A 14,646-nucleotide genomic window follows, 5' to 3' on the forward strand; every position below is an offset into this window, starting at 1 on the left:
TTAAAGGTGATATTATTCCCAGTATTGGGTTGAACTGAATTTGTAGAAGTGCTTAAATTCTGCTGTGTAGTATGATGGGCTATTGTTGAATAGAATATGACATGGATGTATTTTCATTGAAAAGCAAGCTCTTGCTTTAGCTTTAGCATTAGCTTTAGCTTTAAATGATTCAATTTTTGCCATTTTATCTTCCACTTCTTTTATGATGTGCCTTTCTTGTTTATCCATTTTTTACAGTTTTTTTTATAAATATGACTCTACTTTTAGTTTCGAAATAATTTTCACTGTATGCCTCAAGAGACTATCATGAGAAAAAAAGAAATTAACATTCAAGTACTTATTTTCTGAACTCTTCAAAACCGAATGTCAAGCTATATTGTTCCAAGGAGATTTTTTTTTTTTTTTGCTAGATAGTACTTTAATACAAGTCCTTTCTGTAAAAAAATGTGGTATTGACGAGGTATAAGCAGGTACCCCAGAAATGCACACAATATCTATTAATTCTTTGCAAACTGCATTAAAAAAATATCTGCAGTTTATAGTATTGAAATGCGCTCTAGCCTTATTTGCTAAATAGGCTACATTTTGCATAATGGTGTGATCCCCCCCTCGCAGTAACATAAGAATAGAGAGAGAGATAGTCAGACAGACAGGCAGAGAGACATGAGCAATCAATGAGAATAGGCCTAACATGATACTGGAGAAGTTTGGATGGTTCAATGGTCAATAATACACCGTTTGGTTTGGTTTGGTTTGGTTCAGAGGCGTAAATCCGTACCGAGGAGTGGGGGGGGGGGGGGGTGATCGGCGATAGTCATCACATACTAGCCAAGCACACGCTGGCGTTTTCCTACGCACACACACCACACACACGTACGAACAAAACGACAAACACACACATACCCAGACACATGTACATAAATTTATACATGCACGCACATGCCAAATTTGACAACCATAAAGTAAAAGAATTGGACATATTTCGAAATACTGACAGCTGCAAACTGTAGTGTTTTATTATAATGAACTCTGAAATAAGACGACACACTTTCAAGTAGTAACACCTGGAAACAAAATGTCAAAGTATAAAACTGAACTTTAAAAAGAAAAGGGAATGTCCAATTAACAGTCCTACAAAGTATTTGCGTATCACCTGTGTCGTGGGCGTGGCCAATTTGTAGTGAAATTCTTTAAGTCCATGTTGAAAAGGTAATGTGTTATAATGGCGACCCCCAGTAAATGGCTTCTTAGGACTGGTTTTACCCTTTGGTTGTTGTTGTTGTTGCTTGGTATTATTGGCGTTTCATTCTTTTTTAGAATATTTATGCCTTTCACTTTTTTTTTTTTACTATTTGTGAATTCGTACTCGTCTCTTTTCTTTTTTTTTGATAATATAATCTCAGATCTACAGGTCCATGATCTTATATCTATATATACAATCTCAGATCTACTTGGCTCTTATAAAAAAATTTATGTCCTAGCTAGACTTTCCAGAAAGGGCTCAAAATTTGTCTATTTGGTCAAAGATAAATGTTTTTTAAAGTTAATACTCCTTTAAAACCAACTAACTAACTTAATTTCAGGGTGGACTTCCCCTTAAAGGGGGTGAAATGACGTATTGATTGACTTAGAGGTTAGAAATTACCAAAAATGTTCCGTCTGATACCTGACCTGAATACAAATTCCTTTGCAACATGTTCGATGTCAATTTGGTCGTGGATCTCACTGTGGACGTTGCATACAGCCGTGGCGTTGAGTCGTTTTTGGGACATTGATCTCCTCAACCACGTTTTTAATCGACGCAAGGTGGAGAAACTCTTCTCGCACTCACTTGACGATATGGGGCATACGAGGAGGAGCTGCATGATAGCCTTCACCTGAGGGAATAGAGCGCGTACCTCTGGTGTCATCTGTCGGTACGCGTCCACTGATTCATAAAGAGATGTGACGAAACATTGGAAGTTGTACTGCCAGGATGTCTGTCTTCAGTTCCCGATATCTAATACATGCAAAAACATGAATACAAAAGTATTTTTGTACTTCGGGATTCGGGAGTATTTATAAGTCTTATAAGACTATAAGGGAAATGAATGACTGAGACAAAAAGAGCAAAGAAGGAAGAAAGAAATAACCAACCACTCAAAGAAAAACAAAAATGCACAACTTTGTACGAGTGGTCATACATCATGCGTGTCTTATTTTTGAGAATGTATTTCCCTCGCGGCTTTGCCACATTTCCACCATTTTCAATTATTTAGTGTGATTCGTAAATACGTAGATCGGAAATGCATCGGGAATAATTCAACGGGACTATAAGATTTGTGCACCTTTTGGCAATATCCATGTCATTTCTTGTTCCTAGCAAGACCTCCTCCAGCTGGACATAGCCTCCTAATCCAGACTTTGATGGATTGAACCTGTCTTCCACCTGGACAATGATGTCATCGACGAAGGAGAAGTATTTCTGCCTGTAGTATGCCTCTGGGTTGTCATGTGTGTACTGGTCTCCTTCAGCGGCCAGTCGCTGGGGAACACGTCTTCTCCGTGGCAGCTTGAGAGGGTCTAGGTCGTACTCCTCTATCTTCTGTTCAGTTGCTTGGTACGAAGCGAGAAACTCCTCGTCACTTCGGCTCGAACGGATCTCTCTTGTTGCGATCCTTGCTGCCTACAGCGTTCCTGTAATATACTAGTTGTAGGGATGGATGAGAGACAACATTATAAATCACCTTTATTATTATTATTATTAGCTATCCCACACAGACTATTCGTTAAAAAACGCCTAAACATGCAGCATAATGGCGATTTATTTTGAAACTAACGAATGGAATACCAATAAAGTGCCGAAGTAGTGACAACAGCTCACCTGACACATTTGCTGACTTGGCCTGCAATGCAGAGTTCAGTTGCTCTAGGATGGCGATAGGCTTCATGGCCATTTGCAGACCAAGGAGAGTATGGCCCTTGTCAAACCGGTCAAAAAGTCTCTCTTAATGATCGTGACATACTGTATACGTAGGCTATACAGTTATGCATACACAAAAAAATAACTTATTTCTCATACATTATGCTGAAATTGAAACAATCACATTTTTTCCCTTCTTCTTTTTCCTTTTTTTTCTCCCTTTTTTTTCCCCCTTTTTTTTTTCTCCCCTTTTTTTTTCTCCCTTTTTTTTTGTAATCTCAGGGGGGATATTTGTACAGACCACCCCCCCTCCTTCAAGCGAGGGGGGATGCATCCCCCCCCCCCCCCCCCCCCCCCCCCCCCCCCGGGATTTACGCCCCTGGTTTGGTTTGATGGTTTGTTTTACCTGACTGCTAAGAAAGCATGTGTAGCTTGAAAGTAAGCAACCAGGGGACAGACGGCTTTAAGTCCTCTACAAAGGACTTGGTAATGAGGATTAATGCCTTACCAAAGGGCACTAGCAAATCCACTTGGTTTCGAATCCGGGACCTCACGCTTACAAAACCAATGCTCTACCACTGAGCCATCGCGTCTCCTTTGTAGTTATGAAGGCTTTGTCTTATCTTTTAAAGAGGTGCTTAATATGTTGATTTTCCCCCCTTTTTTCAAAGTTGACTGTTGCTTATTATAAACTTGATGCCTCTACATTTACTGTCTATTTAATTGAACGAGGTGCAAAATCATTCAAAAAGTGATTACCCCATTGCTTACTGGAACCGTATGTTCCCTGTATTAAGCCAATGACAAAGAAATGATTTGGTAGCCAATGGGTCTAAATGTATTGTCTACCACTGCATGTACAAGATGGTAGTGATTATGATGGTTCATTCAAGCAACAAAATAGTCTACAGCTGAGAAAATTGAACACCTCTGAAACGTACTAGAAACTGATGAAAATTTATCTTGAATGATTTCAAAAGAACAAAGAATTGTAATGTATTTTTAAAACATGAGTATAGTGGAGAATGAAGCGGACCATATTTCTAATTTGTCAAATTTTCTATATATAAGAGCTATGTGAAATTTGAATGATATATTTCTTAATGATAAGACCTTTCTATTACTAATGATAAATTACATGGACCTTGATTTTGTATACCATTACCGTGTAATGATAAATGCTTCTATTGATAATATGTATTTATAGCTCCAGAGGCTTATCTTTCAGTAATTTTTTTTCTTCATTAAATATGGTTTAGAGTAGTACTGATAATCTAAGTTATTTCCATGTTTAAAGATTCTGAAAGGAGTTTCTTGCAATGAAAAAATTAAAGTATTATTCACCCTTTCTAGTAGTTGCCATTTTGTTTTACAGGTGATTTATTTGATGATCTATTTCGACTCTATTCTCGCTTCTGATCTGTATTTTGAGTTAAGGTTGAATCAATTTGTCTTACTTGTAAATGAGGCCTTCCTATTTTAGATATGGATTAAACCTCGATGGTGTGCTGTTAGATGCTATGTTTTGATGGTTTGTAAATGAAATGCATATATCAATCTACAATTATGTATAATACAAATGATATGAGAAATGAAAACCAACGATTTATTTAATTGCTCCTTGATTAAGGAATTTGTATTTGATGCATGATCAGTGTTTAATCAACATTAAATCCTTTGGATCATGATTTCTAGTGAATATGTTTTTAAAAAATAGTTCTATTTTAGTCTTACTTTGAACGTGTATGCCTACAAATGTACTATTTCAGAATGTATGTGATGTATGTTTTAAGTCAAGTACAATTTGATTATTAGTTTTTTGTCCAGAATTTTTTGGGAATGAGAAGGAGGGGATCAATGTCATTTGATCGCTTTAGCCTTTAAAATAATCCTGTCCTGGGGGGTGTTTCACAAAGATCCTAAGTTGAGCTTATCTCTAAGTTGAACTTAATAATTATGGAAAGCTGTTAGCATCTAGGAAAATATTTTGTTAAAGTTTTTTTGAATGGCATAAAATGTTGATTCAAATCATTCATATCCATATTATCAAGGAGATTTCATGTTCTTGATGTAGAATTATAAAAATTCTAAAATATTTGATTTTTTCGCTTTGGAATATATTTTATTTTAAGGCTACAAATGGCTCTCCATAAATTTCAAGTCCAACTTAGAGTTAAGTTCGACTCAGGATCTTTGTGAAACACCCCCCTGAACGGCTTGAGTGAATGACAAATGGCATCAGTTGATCTATTCTTTTGTTATTGAAACGTATCTATACAGGATAAAAACATCAGGACTATTTTGCTTCTTGGTTCTGGTATGTTGTTTTTGAAAACGGCACTGTCGTCCTGCATGTAGAATTGTAAATAGTGTGAGTGGATAAAAGATAAACAGAAGGGTTGATTAAGTGATTGATTGATTGATGACATTTTTTCATTGATTTTTAAAAGTCATTCTTGCACATATTAGCAGGATATATATGGTAGAACTGATTGAATACAATTTTTTAAAAGTATGGTATTGATGGAGGAATGGATAACTAGATGGATGGATTGATTGTTTCATTGCTTAGTAGTAGCAGTAGTAGTAATAGTATGTAGTAGTTGCTGTAGTAGTAGAATAAGTAGTAGTAGTAGTATGAGCACAAGTAGTAGTGCCGGTAGTAATAGTAGAAGTAGTAGTGGTGGTGGTGGTGGTGGTGGTGGTGGTGGTGGTGGTAGTAGTGGTAGTAATAGTAGAAGTAGTAGTGGTGGTGGTGGTGGTAGTAGTGGTAGTAGCAGTAGTAGTAGTAGTAATAGTGGTAGTAGTGCCGGTAGTAGTGGTGGTAGTAGTGGTGGTAGTAGTAGTAGTAGCAGCAGCAGCAGCAGTAGCAGTAGTAGTAGTAGCAGTAGCAGTAGTAGTAGCTGTAGTAGTAGTTGTAGTAGACTTAATTGTATAAGTTGTTAAGCCCAAGGCTAGTCTGCCACGAGGTCAACTGCACAGATTAAAAATAAAAAACATTATCATATAAATAACATGAAAAGTGAATGCAGTTATAATAATAATTTAAAGCATTAAAATACACTTAAAAGGTGAGTAAAGGTAAATAACATGAAAAGTGAATGCAGTTATTAAATAATTTAAAGCATTAAAATACACTTAAAAGGTGAGTATTGTACACTTTATCACTAGAACACTTTCGAAAACATTGAGATTGAAAGAAAAAGAAAAAAAACATAGTTTTCAATATTAGACCTACAGTTTGTGTAATATTGGACTTCGTATCATTCCCATGATGCGTTAAAAAATTGAATACATAGTTCTAAATACATGTATTTTGTTTACCCCATTTTTTTTTTGTCTCTTCACTTTCTTCTCCAATTTGCCAACTCTCTGTTTAAACCAATTCTTCAGGCTGTATAGAAAAGGACACAAAAATATTTCAAAAGTGATACAGACTTTGGGGAAAACCCCAAGACATTAAAAAAAAAAAAAAAAAGAACACTGGACGAAATATAAATGCATGTCATCAAGTCTTTTGTTTTCTCTGTCATTAACATATTTCAGGGGCACGTTGACATCCATAAATTATATAAAATTCACGATAACATCATTTATTAGGACCTCATTATATGCTTGATTGATTAGTTTTGAGAGTGCCCAGTGGAATGAAGAACAAATGAAAATTTGTATCGTTAATGAATTTTGAAATCCCAGGCCTTCTCAACTAGTTTATTAAAAGTGCCAAAACGAAAAGAATTGATAGTTGAAGTGCCAACCTGTACATTTGACTGTGCTGCGAGGGAGCGTAGCGACCGAGCCGACAACGGGCGGGGTCCATAGGCGAAGCCCTAGCAGAGGTGCACCGGGCAGAGCCCCTTGAAGCTAGTGGAATTTAGGGCTTTCTAAAAGGACCAGATGTGGCATTTTTGACACCTTTTATTCCAAATATATCAATCATAATTTCATATTGATGTGAACAAAATTAGGACAATTCTTGGGGAAATTACACTGGAGGTAAATTTATATGTAGATGTTTTGGTGCAATGAACACGGGAAATGTCCAAATTAAGTAAAAATCAAACAAACAAAAACAAAATGTGTTTCCAGATATCGGCAATGTTAAAATTGGTAGCACATTGTAAGCTTATTGTCATTTAGAGCTCAGGTTTAGAGTCGTAATAAAATGGTAAACAAACATTATTAGATTCCCTTTCAGACATTTTGAGCTCAGCAATGAATGCAACTCTTTGATTTGGCTGATTTTTTCATTCTAAATCATTATTATTATTATTATTATTATTGGGGGGGGGGGGGCAACAGTCGCGCGCTCCTCCGACTGACCGCAAGCGCCACAAGTTGCCCTTAGTTATCCGATTTTGCTCAAACCTTTTTGATTGGTTTGTCTGATTTTTCTGCTTCTATTAAAAGAAAATTATCTTTGGAGTGGACTTGCTCTTTAATAGGCCGGGTTAATTTGGTGCTCTTGCTCTCAGCTGATCGAGGGGGCAGATTCCACCCCACCCCCCCCCCCCCCCACCCCGGATCTGGGCCATGGAGTGAAGAAAACTTCTAAAAAGTATTTTATAAAAAGGAAAACTTGTGAAGTTTCATACCTACATCTTTTGTTTTTTAATAATTAATTATGGCTAATTGACTAAAGGCGTAGATGGGGAAATGTTCATTTTGACAGCCCATAGCGTTGCCATTTTTGACGCTAACGCTACCTGTTGGTCGAAATTTTATAAATTTGGTATCAAAAGATGCGTAGCTGATGAAGTCATGATGAAAGCTCGTGGCGTAAACAAATATATATCCTCGAAAGTATTGCGGCTCGCGTACAATGGGGAGAGGGAGGAATGAAGGGAGGAACTGCTATTGAAATAATTTTAGTTCTGTTGTGCTATTTGTGCTTCAATACAATAACCTGATAGAAAGAGGAAGTGCTACACCACAATATTGATATTACTCCCTCAACCGTGGATATGTGTATGGAAACGACAAACGCGCGCCGGTAGAGTTATATGGGAAACGCATGTAGTCCCATTCGACAACGAGCTCAATGTGCACCCGGAGTCTACAGTTTCCCATCCGGTATCCAATATATTTGATATCGAAACAATATCATATTTACTACCACAGCTGGGGGAAGTCTCAGTGCCGATCGGTGTTTCATGCGCTCTGGATATAATTAATTTCTGTAGCAAGGAGCTTTCATTGTTGTGGAGGAATACATTTGATCTGTCAAGGCTATAGGGAGGTGACACAAATCAGGTACAGTAATATTGTTTTATCGATTGATCATTATCAATAGATGCTCAATATATCATGCTGACATCGTAGTTTGCTGTTCATTGACCTGCGTCTAGGTCTAGCACTATATAATCCAAACCGATAATACAGACTGCCTCTTACTTCGAACCAGAGGTTTCTTTCCAAAATGCCTATTAAGTGAAGCTAAAGTACAAGTGTCTGTTTCTTGTTGTTGTCATGTTATTTTACAGAATATGCCCATCGATTAGGTGCTCTAAAAATCCAATGATAATTAGTTATTTTATTACTTCTAAAATGTTCAATAGGTTTATTATTATTTTTGATATTATCATTGATATCATAATAATTATCATTTGTATTATTATCATCATTTTTATAATTATTATTAGCATTATTGTTGTAATGATTATGAATGGATCATTTCTTTATGTGTATTTAATTTGAACTAGGCCTCCATGTATGAAATTCTACTGTGCATTAAATTTTAGGCCAATCGCAATTAAAGGAGAAAAAATGAAATTCTGAGAAGTTGCTTTGTCAATAAATCATCCTTATTATTTAAAAATTCATGTAGGCAAGTGAATATTCAGAAATCTCTGAGGAAATTCAGGAAAGTTTATCATTGATTACACACGAGACCTTGCGCTCATTAAATACGTGTTAATGGCCGTATAGTAAAGAGAAATGAGTCCAAAGTATTTTGACCGCATCGAACATTTGAGTATACTGATGGTATCAAGCTGGGCCCTGTCTTACAAAGAGTTGCAATTGATCCAAATTAATCGCAAGTCCTCTAATCAATCGCAAGTTTGCAGTCTCCTATCTCTTATGTTGATAGTCATATATAGCTGCGATTGATATCAACGATTTGTAAGTCAGGGCCCTTGTATCTCTATCAGAGCTTGAATAAAAAAAATATATCAAGTTAAATTTGTTTGTATGTCAAATTATTTTCACAATTCCATAATATGCAGCGTAATTCAATGATACTTGGTAAAGTATAGGACATACCTTGGACTTGTCCCGATGGATAGATAGAGATAGATGAATCGATTTGTTTTATTTTGTTTTGATTTGTTTTATACGCAACAATTTTATATTTGGTTTTCTCTTTCGCCTCTCTATTCCTTGTTTCTTTTTTTCTTCTTTTTTTTTAACCCCTATCCAGTACATTTTTGTTTTCTGTATGTATATATAATGATTTCGTTTGTTTGTTTGCCAATGTAATCATATTTCAAATGTATTTTATCAACAATTTGTATTTTTATCTTGTGGGTGGACCCCTTTGAAAACCAGCTTTTAGCTGAAAAGTGTGATCCTTCCCATATGTGGAAAATAAATATATTTATAGAGAATTAGATATAGACGGATAGATGGATATATAGATGGATGGATGGGCGGATATAATTGTGGGTGGATAGATAGATTAGATAGATAGATCAATATATAGATATATATAGACATATTATAAACAGACAGTCAGACATATAGAAAGTTAGATAGATGGAAGGATTGGACAGAATCTTTCATTAGTGATGGCCTTACTGTACACAACCATCAATGTGCAGCTGCACATACGCATCATTATTTTGATTGAATTGCGCATATAAGGAAATTAAAACACGGCACGGAGAAGTCATTAAATCACAAAGTTATGCTTTTAAAAGAGTACGCTGCAATTAGCTAGAAATATCATGTTTCATTGGAATGGTTATTGTTTAACGGAAAGCGATATCAGCTGAAAGGGAAAAACAGTCTCAGGGCTAAAGTTCAAATACAAGTTAGCACAAGAAACAGAGGTTAATGATAGTATTTCAAGAGAAACCTTTGAGAAACATTAACAGCGATATACAAGTCATTGCAGATCATTGCACAATCGTCGTGCAGAAATAGATAATCGACGACCATTCCACGCTATACAAAATTTTTGCGAGTGCATTAGTGAATTTTGCACATTTTTGGGGTTGGATTTTAGTTTATAGCTATTTTTCAACGTCTATAGAAGAAAGCGCTTAGTCATCCGTGCTATTGAAGAGTGTAAAGTCCGGGTTTTTTCTCGAACAAGACAATTAAGATGTATTTGCCATCAACAAAAGACATGTGTATGTGCAAATACATATTCTTCAAAGCATATATATCTTAATCGGCGTCACAGGGTGAAACTATGCGTGTCCTGCTCTTTGATGCTTTGAAACACATTCCTATCAGTGAATCAATACACATACAAATAATACTTCGCTTGTGCCTTGTTTGTAATAGGATGACGAACTTGATTAATCTATTGTGCTATGTTGATAAATGTGATAATTAATATTGACGTTAAAATATAAGGTGACCTTTGAACAGATTAAGATAACATTACCTTCTCTTTCGTCTGGTAATCTTTCACACACACACACCCACACGCACGCACGCACACACACACACACACACACACACACACTCTCTCTCTCTCTCTCTCTCTCTCTCTTTCTTTCTCTTTTCCATTTAGCTCCCTCTTACGCTCCCCCTCTTATGTATACGTAACTATGTAGCTATGTTAGCCATAATAAAATATAGAATGTATGACCCGCTAGACCAACTCACAATTTTTTATCTCTCTCTCTCTCTTTCTCTCTTTTCTCTCTGTCTCTCTGTCACTCACTCTCTCCCTCTCTCTCTCTTTTCCATTTAGCTCCCTCTTACCCTCCCCCTCTTATGTATACGTAACTATGTAGCTATGTTAGCCATATACAATATAGAATGTATGACCCGCTAGACCAACTCACAATTTTTATCTCTCTCTTTCTCTCTTTTCTCTCTGTCTCTGTCTCTGTCTCTCTCTCTCTTTCTCTCTATCTCTCTCTCTCTCTCTCTCTCTCTCTCTTTCATTTAGCTCCCTCTTACCCTCCCCCTCTTATGTATACGTAACTATGTAGCTATGTTATTCCTCAACGATACCCACTATTGTTAGACTGCTTAATTCACCTTGAATCTTTGAACTAAAACTAACAAAGATCGAGTAAACAAAACAATGTATTTGATTATATTCCCACATGCATATTCATCTACTGATTGCTACTTTTGTATCTCCTCTTCTATGTGCAATATCAATTAATAACAGAACTTGAGAATGTTTCAATCAATGTGAAATAGCCTTTTTACTTGTCGATTTCAACATTACATCTTTATCATAACTATATTTAATTAATTCAAGGTTTCTTCACTTTATACTCTCTGATGTAATATTAATTTGCCAATTTCGCTGAATTCAGGACCATCACCTTGTTAATATTTATCTTTGTCGATGTCAACATTACATCTTTATCATCACTATATTTAATTCATTCAAGGTTTCTTCACTTTATACTTTCTGATGTAATATTAATTTGCCAATTTCGCTTAATTCAGGAACATCACTCATTTTTTATCTCTCGCTTTCTCTCTTTTCTCTCTGTCTCTCTGTCTCTCTCTCTCTCTCTCTGCGTCCCCCTCCCAGTCTCTCTCCCCTTTCCACTCTCTGTCTGAACAATTGAGCTCATATTTCTCGCTTAGCGATCTACACTGTCTTGTAACAAAGGTATACTGACATTTCTGTGCATAGCCGTTTGACCTTTCTGTTTTGCCTTGATAACAAAATGTTTGCGGGGTGACGTAATTTGTTGATCGGGTCTTCAAATTGCACTCATTTACCCTTGAACCATAATCATCATCGTACAAACTAAAACCATAAACACATTTAATATACAACACCTATAGACTTTTTAACAAGATTATAGGTATATTCAACCATGAGTATGAATATCCAGTCAAAATTTATGTTAATATTAAACTGAAAATGAAACTAACTCACTGCGGATGTAGATACAGGTGTTTATACGTATGTGAAAAATAGCCAAAAATACAGTTACTATAGGAGCATACGGACGTGCCAATACCAATACACACCCACACCCTCCCCGAGAACTTGAAAATGAGAGAAAGAAGTACGAGAGAGAGAAAGGAGAGGGGACAGCGATGGTAAAATATATGCTTGAGCGCTAGTTACTTAATTGGCAGCTCGGCTACGACCAGGGTAATATGTGTAAAGCACCATGAGAGAGCCTGACGGATACCGGCGCTATGTAATTAACAATTTTATTATTGATTTATTATTAAAATAAGATGATACGATATTTATTTTAAAAAACACACACACTATTAAGTCAGATTTCTTCTTGAAATCCATATACATGTATGATAATATTATAAAGATGTTAGCAAACACAATTCATACACACAATGAATTCCATCATGGAACGACTAAAATGATATCTATCATGATATTAACTGCTTGCTTCATTTTTTTTTAAATAACGTGATATTTTTAAAGCAAACAAGTCATACACTTAACTAAAGAGATCACGCACATCCTTACTCCCATCGGTAGCACACACAATCACGTACACACCAAACCGTGCCTCGAGTTCTCAGACGTTTCACCAGTATTTACAAGGTACTTGCTGACTTGTGAAAGAAATAATACAGTCCAAAAGTTATGAAAAGAAGAGTTAAATAAAAAGACAGAACTTCATCCAAAAATAGGTTGAAATCACTGATCTAGTGTAATATTTATGCACATTTCAATTGCACAAATATAATTCCTGCTATCAGCATAAGTTTTCCAGTTTTTCAATAAAAGGGTTTGACGCTTTTTCTATAAACTTCAAGGTCATCCCTTACATTCTAAGTCAAATGGATTAATAATACTGCTTTAACGATTATGTCAAAAATATTAAACTGTAACTTCGGGGTTTGGTTTTTTAAAAAATACATGGCGCATCTGTAAGTGATAATACTTGTAGATTGGCAAAGTTTGGCAAAGTAGAGTCTTGGGCTGTAGACTAGCAAGATCTGAGTCATGTCATGTATATTTCATCTTTCTAGTGATTGCATTTGAATAATTATATACTTTTTATTGTTATGCTTGAGGGAATTTGGATAGCCATATTTAAAAAAAAAAAAAAAAAAAAGATCCGAATAAAGAGGGAAATGCAGGACAAAACGTGAGATAAATTGTATTTAAACTAATACACGTTTTTCCTAGCAAAGAGCTATTACATTCTCCTTTTATGTATAGATTTTATCACAGTTGTCAGATTGGGAATTGCATAAATTACAGGTTAAATCATTTCGAAAATGGTCTATTGAACTTCTCCTACTAGACGTATTACTTTTCATCTCTAACATTGCCCCCACTCCCGCAGACCGATTAAAGCTAACAGCGTTTAGATTTCTGACATGCATGCAAGGTGAATGCGGCTATTGTGACGTCATAATAACAATAGCAGAAATATATCTCCCGCGACCTGCGTAGTCCAAAGTTCGATTTGTACAGATAAAGCAATAAAAGAAAACATCTAAAATTAATATAAATGTAGTTTTCACCTATATATCGACACTGTTATGGAAAATAAAGGTATGGTACAAGTTTTTGTGTTTTTTGGGGGGGTCTCAGTGATGTAGAAATAACGTGGGCATGCGTGACCAAAAGTTTTCCAGAAACCCCCTGAACGAGGATTTCATCTAAAGCCAAAATACACCATAAATGGGGATTTCGCGTGGTTCCCCCCCCCCCCCCCGCCCCGAAAAAGCGTACTCCTAAACAAGTATTGTAAAATTGTAACCCCTTGAGCATTTTGGAGTGCGATGGGGATTACTATCTAAGTTGTTGACAATATAAAATAAATCAACTTGCGCTTTTGATGTAAAATTCACAATGTAAACAATTATTTCAATAGAGAAGCAATGACATCAACCTGTACACTTCCAAATGGTTTTTATGCACATGCAGCCATTATTAGTCCTTACTTTAAAGAAAAGAAAAATTACATTTCAACTTTGATCTATTTATATAAAGTACATGTAGTTTTTAATTAAAAAGTACACAATGTACAATGAACAGTTACTTTTCTACTATGCAAAACTTGAGACTTGATAGGTCATATATCGCGGGCATCCATCTTGATCTACTGAAGATCTTAAGCAAGTTCCCACGAGCTTGAACTCGCGTAAACTCGCCTGCACTCGCTTGAAATGACTGATCTACGACGCAACATCGAGTTTCCTACGATGGATGTACGTAGGGGCGTCTCCAAAGGGGGGGGGGGTGTGGGGCTGCGACACCCCCCCCCCCCCCACCTGTCAGGATATTGTCGTTAAAATTGCGCTGCCGTCGGGAAAAAAAGAGAAAAGGGGGAGGGGAAAAAAAGAGAGGGAAAGGGAAAAAAGAAAAGGGAGGAGAGGAAAGAAAGGAAAAGAAAGAATAGAAAGGAAAGGAAAAAAGAATAAAAAAGAGTTAAAGGGAAACAAAAGAAACGGGGGTGAATGAGAGGAGAGAGAGGGGAGGTAAGAGCATGAGAGAGGAGGAGTGGGAGTCAAAGAGAGAAGGGGGTTGTTGGGTGGAGTCGTCTCGTCGAGGGAGCAAGAAAGACACGGGTAAATAATGTTGCTGTGTCGGGTCAGCTGCGTCG

General features: G+C 36.3%; 1 protein-coding gene across 1 annotated transcript in view; it reads left to right on the plus strand.

Annotated features, from left to right (window-relative positions):
* Nucleotides 1–7,856: 7,856 nt before the first annotated feature.
* LOC100887911 (caspase recruitment domain-containing protein 11) overlaps nucleotides 7,857–14,646 on the plus strand; it is a 35,047-nt gene continuing 28,257 nt past the window's right edge. The window contains exon 1 of the mRNA XM_030984461.1: nucleotides 7,857–8,155. The gene's annotated coding sequence lies outside the window, so the exon portion shown is untranslated. The remainder of the gene's footprint in view (nucleotides 8,156–14,646) is intronic.

This window comes from Strongylocentrotus purpuratus, unplaced genomic scaffold (genome assembly GCF_000002235.5).
Source record: "Strongylocentrotus purpuratus isolate Spur 01 unplaced genomic scaffold, Spur_5.0 spur5_scaffold_14, whole genome shotgun sequence".
Classification (NCBI taxonomy): Eukaryota; Metazoa; Echinodermata; class Echinoidea; order Camarodonta; family Strongylocentrotidae; genus Strongylocentrotus; species Strongylocentrotus purpuratus.